Below are 4,986 nucleotides of genomic sequence, written 5' to 3'. Positions count from 1 at the left end.
AATGCAAGACACTCCCTTTAAAAAAATAAATCAGAAGAACCTTTTTAAATTACGTTCGGGACTCTTGATTGTATGAAACGGAATTTCAGACTCCATTATTTTCAAAATAAAAGGCAGTATGTACAAATCGAAAGAGGTGCACAGAAGGACAAAAGGGCGGCGAGAGAACACCAAGGCAGAGATAAACCGCTCTGATACCAAATGTTAATGAAACTGTAATAATGATTCTTCATGCCGAAAGACTTAAAGAATTTTAAGTGTAATAAAATTATTCAATAGCGATTTTCCATATGGAAAAACTTAAAGAATCGAAAACTTAATGCCCAGGAAATAAGAATTACCTCCAGCCATTGGTGAAACTCTTGATGCAACTTCTTTCTGAAAACCACGCTCCAGCTATCCAAGAAGAAGAAAAAAATACAGAAAATCTGAAGGCACTTCCAAGCTCTGCTCTCTCAGCTAGATGGTGTAAAAACTGAAGGGAAATTGAGATGCAAGCTTGGGGACCAAATAGATGAATTTATAGCCAAGCTTCCATCAAGCTTCTGATGGCTATGTGTCAGGTGTTCCACAGATCAAGGTAGAGAACTCCAGATGGAGTAATGGACCACTTCAGTAGCTCCCAACAATAAATTTATTAACTGTAGTTGATTTCCTTAACTTAAGGAAATTACTGCAGTTGGTTTCCATAAATTAAGGAAAGACTGCAGTCTAAATTGCATAATTGTAGGCAGCAATTGTTCATAATATTAATGGAGCTTAACAGCGGTTGCATATAATTTTACTAGTATTAATGATCACGAAGAGGAGGGGTTGGGTATAATTCTACTAGTATTAATGATGACGAAGAAAAGTAGATTGCAGAGCCAAAATATTTTGCAGCATGTCGCCAGTCGCATCGTAAGCGTGCACAATTCGATTGAAGAGTATATTTGGCAGCATCCTTGCCTAACGCTATTGAGCATTTTGATTTTTTAGTTTTTAAAGTTTAACGCTATTGGGCATTTAGATATTGTTAGCTTTTAAAGTTTATTGAGTTTTCATGACACCCTCAAATGCATAGTTAATTTATGTGTTTATAAAATGTATTTTTTTAATTTTTTTTTTATGATAATGTTAAACTAAAGTTAATTTTATTTATCAGGGGACATGAGTATAATTTTATTATTTCCTTTGTGTATATATGAACATATATTTATAAGTAGGTTTGATTTGAGGTAGAAGGTGCTAATTTAACTGAAAAGATACAATTTTGTGTCACTACTTTGGTTTAGGTAGATTGATATAATATTAGATATAGAAATAACAATTTTGTATAATTGGCATTAAAAAATGTTTCAAGTTGCACATTAAAGAGAGAAAACTATCTATTTAGGAACAATAAGCTTAAAAGAGAACAAAACCTTCTAATATTAAAAATAACATTTTATAAAATGTATATTCTAGAATTTTTTCTCTACTAAATTTTAGACCATAGAATTTGTTCCATATTGAATGGAATGGGAATTCAAACTCGAACTTATTAACTATAGTGTAAAATGATTTCTTGAATAGATCCTTAAAAGAGTTATTATTATAAAAATAATAAAAATATCTGTTATTATTTTTATATCTAAAAATATTTAATTTATATTTATTATTTTGATACCTATTAATATTTTAAAATATGGTTTACCTATTATTAATATTTAAAATTATTTTTATATCTATTATTATAAATTTAGAAAATATTGATTCGTTTAGTTTATCTAATTTCAAAATATTTTCAAAATCTACCATTTAAATTTTGATCCAGCATATATATTTAATCATTACCCTCCTTTTAATTCTTGTATTAATTCTTTTTATTAACTCCATATTAATTTTCTATATTAATTCTCCTTGGACCTCTTTGTATGTCCTGTCTTCCATCAAGGTAACAAACTGTCGATGTGATTTCCCACTCTGCTTTCTCCTATGTAGGAAACTCTCGTTAATATGAAGCGTAGATTTTGGATTTTCCTTTGGTTAGATTTTCAGTAGAGATTCAAATGTTTTCGACTATAAAATACAAACTCAGTGGAAAAATAAATACATTATGATACGAATTATGTGCGAGTTGTTCTTCAGTTACAACTTGTGTCTAGGCTCATCAAAACTGTCATGGCGTCTACTGTTTCAATGAAGTGGGTGTGACACAATCATTATTATGGCAACGATTTACGTACATAATAGAAACAATTTTGTACCAGACCTGACGCTCTAGGACCAGTGGTGTCAGACCCACAAGTCGGGCGTGCCGGGTGGGTGCATTTAACCGACGGGTCAACAGGAGTTGGCACAGGTGCACAATGGGTGAGCGACGAGCTGGGCGGTTGAACGACGAGTTCAGGGCGCGTGAGAGCGATGCAACGAGCCAACTGAATGAAGGAAACGTGTGATGCGAAGTGATCTTGTGAAAATGACTAAGTGTTGGGCGATGGAAGGTTTATATGTGGAGGTGGTCCCACACATGGGTGCCCACACCATGGGCCAACGCGAAGTTGGGGCAAGTTGGATGAAATGGTGGGTCGACTTGGTGAGTTGATGCCCCAAACGATGGGCCAACTGCCATATAAGTAAAGTGTTGGAAGGGTGGAAAAAATTGATCAATTGAAGTTTCCAAGTGTTCATGTGAGTTTGACCATAAGCTAACTTGGAGAGGACTGAGATTTGGCAAGGTGCAAGCAGACACTTGGGTCGAAGCACTGAGCCAGGGTAAACATAGAAAATATAGCTGCAAGTTGTGCGAAGGCGTTCAGGCAAGGGCATTAGGTCGAACGACCGGGCGAGGGTGTCCAAGGGAATTTTTCTGAACGACCGTTCAGGTGATGTCATGCGAAGGCGTTCGGGCGAGGGTGGCGGGCCAAACAACCGAAGGGGTGAAGTTGTTCGAAGGAGAACGGGTGAGAGCGTGTGAGGGCATCGGACCGAATGAGTGAATGGGCGAGCGCATGCGAGGGTGCCGGGCCGAATGATCAAACGGGTGAGGGGGCTGAGCTGAATGACTGAACAGGTGAGGTTCATCTGAGCGTCTAAATGGGTGAGGGCATGTGAGGGCGTCCACTTGAACGAGTTGAAGGCGTTCGGCTGAACGACATGCTGAATAGTGTGATGGTGAACAAGGTGCGAGTGGCGGAAGTATCCTTGGGCAATTTGAACAATGGTTCGGGTGGACTGAACGGTGCAGGCCGACTTGAACGAGTTGATAGATATTGTACCAAGGAAACTTGGGGTTTCTTGCAAAGACTGTAAAACTGAATATTTTGTGAAGTATCGATATTATCGGGCAGACTCATCTTTCAGGGAGTTTCCCCTCAAAGTTTTTTGCTCTTTGTGCATTATGTTAAAAGGTAATAATGATGAATGATGTATGCATGTTTCCACTATGCTAATGAAAGTGTACTTAGAAAAGTTGAAAAATAAACTAAGTATAGAAAGTAGGCATAGTCCACGGTCGCAAGTATTGTTAAAAAGAAAATGGTCGGTGGTGTCGCACCTCCTATAGTGCGGTTGGAAGAGTACCACCAGTGTAGGGGCATGACAATTGGTATCAAAGGCCTAATTTAGAGAATCAGATTTGCAGAAAAGTTAATCCCACCGCACTTCATGACAATTGGTATCAGAGCCTGATTCGGAGAATCGAATTTGCAGAAAAGTTGATCCCATTGCACTTCGTGACCGTTGGTATCAGAGGTTGATTCAGTCGAACCAAGTTTAGCACAGGAAGTGTTATACTTCATGATAGGTTTAACAGGGATGAAGCATCGTTCTTGGACCAAGCTGAATGACAAGACATGGGAGGTTTGGAAGAATGTGAAGGGAGGCTCTTGCTGACCTGATACAGGTTGAAGCTGATGAAAGAGGAGAACCCACAGATTTGAGACGAACTTGAAGTCTTGGAAAGTAATGTTGAAGACAAACTTATTCGACTTGGTTGGGCAATGGAGTAGGTTGTAGCTGCAGATTGTGATAATAAAGAAGAGGAAGTTATGATGTTTGAGGATGTTGCAGGCATGACAATGATGAAGGATGAACTTGAAATTGTTCAAGTTGGACCAGGATCATGTAGTTTGCAAACATTGATGGATGAGAAGGAGCCTCATGATGAGGTAAGTACCACTGATACTTGTGTTTCATTGGAGCTTTTGGTAGATGGGTCGTATGTAGGGAAGGGAAAAATCAGTTTGCCAATGCAATGGAGGATCTTACCATGGATGTCTACGATGAGACCTTCTATGGAGAGGCAAGGAAAATTGACTATTGTAGGACTTTTTGGGGTTGTTTGGGACCTTATAGTATAAGGTGCAAATGTCCGTGACAAGGGAGGAACATGATGATCATTGCAGAGGAATGGGTCATGCTTTAGCCATATGGAGAAATTGGCTAAGTGCCTGCATGACTCATGGACAGTTTGGAGAAACAGAACACACTTGAAGTATGATGATACTTGGGTGGAATTCTCATGGCCGAGACCAAGAGGAAGTCTTGGTCGAACATTCAGTGGGGGAGCCATGGCGGGAGAGACTCATGTGATGATGACATGGTTTGGGTGACCGAGTTCACTAGACTGGGATTGCAAACTTGGATGAGGATGACCAATTGTTGTGATGGGTCTACTTAGTTGGACAACATGGGCAAAGTGAGTCATGGACATCAAGTTGGAGACATGGAGCATGGAAGTCTTATGCAGGGACATTATGCAGGAGCACTTGTAGAGGTGTCACTTATGGGCATCTGATAAGGAGTGCCAACACAGGGATGTTTTGCAGATGGATTTACTGATGTGACATGGAGATGTTTTACTTATGAGCTGATGGAGATGTTGCTATCTCTTGTACAACAAGGCCATGGACTTGGTTGGACTTGTGAGCAGACTATGGAGCATTCCTACTACATGGAGAGCTGAGGCATCTTGTAGGGACCTCTGGGCCGAGACATGTATGCTTGCTGGGATGTTGATTGGAG

The sequence above is a fragment of the Pinus tabuliformis genome, chromosome J (assembly GCF_031772625.1).
Source record: "Pinus tabuliformis cultivar Carrire ecotype Pingquan chromosome J, CPIR1, whole genome shotgun sequence".
Classification (NCBI taxonomy): Eukaryota; Viridiplantae; Streptophyta; class Pinopsida; order Pinales; family Pinaceae; genus Pinus; species Pinus tabuliformis.
This window is presented reverse-complemented; position numbering follows the sequence as displayed.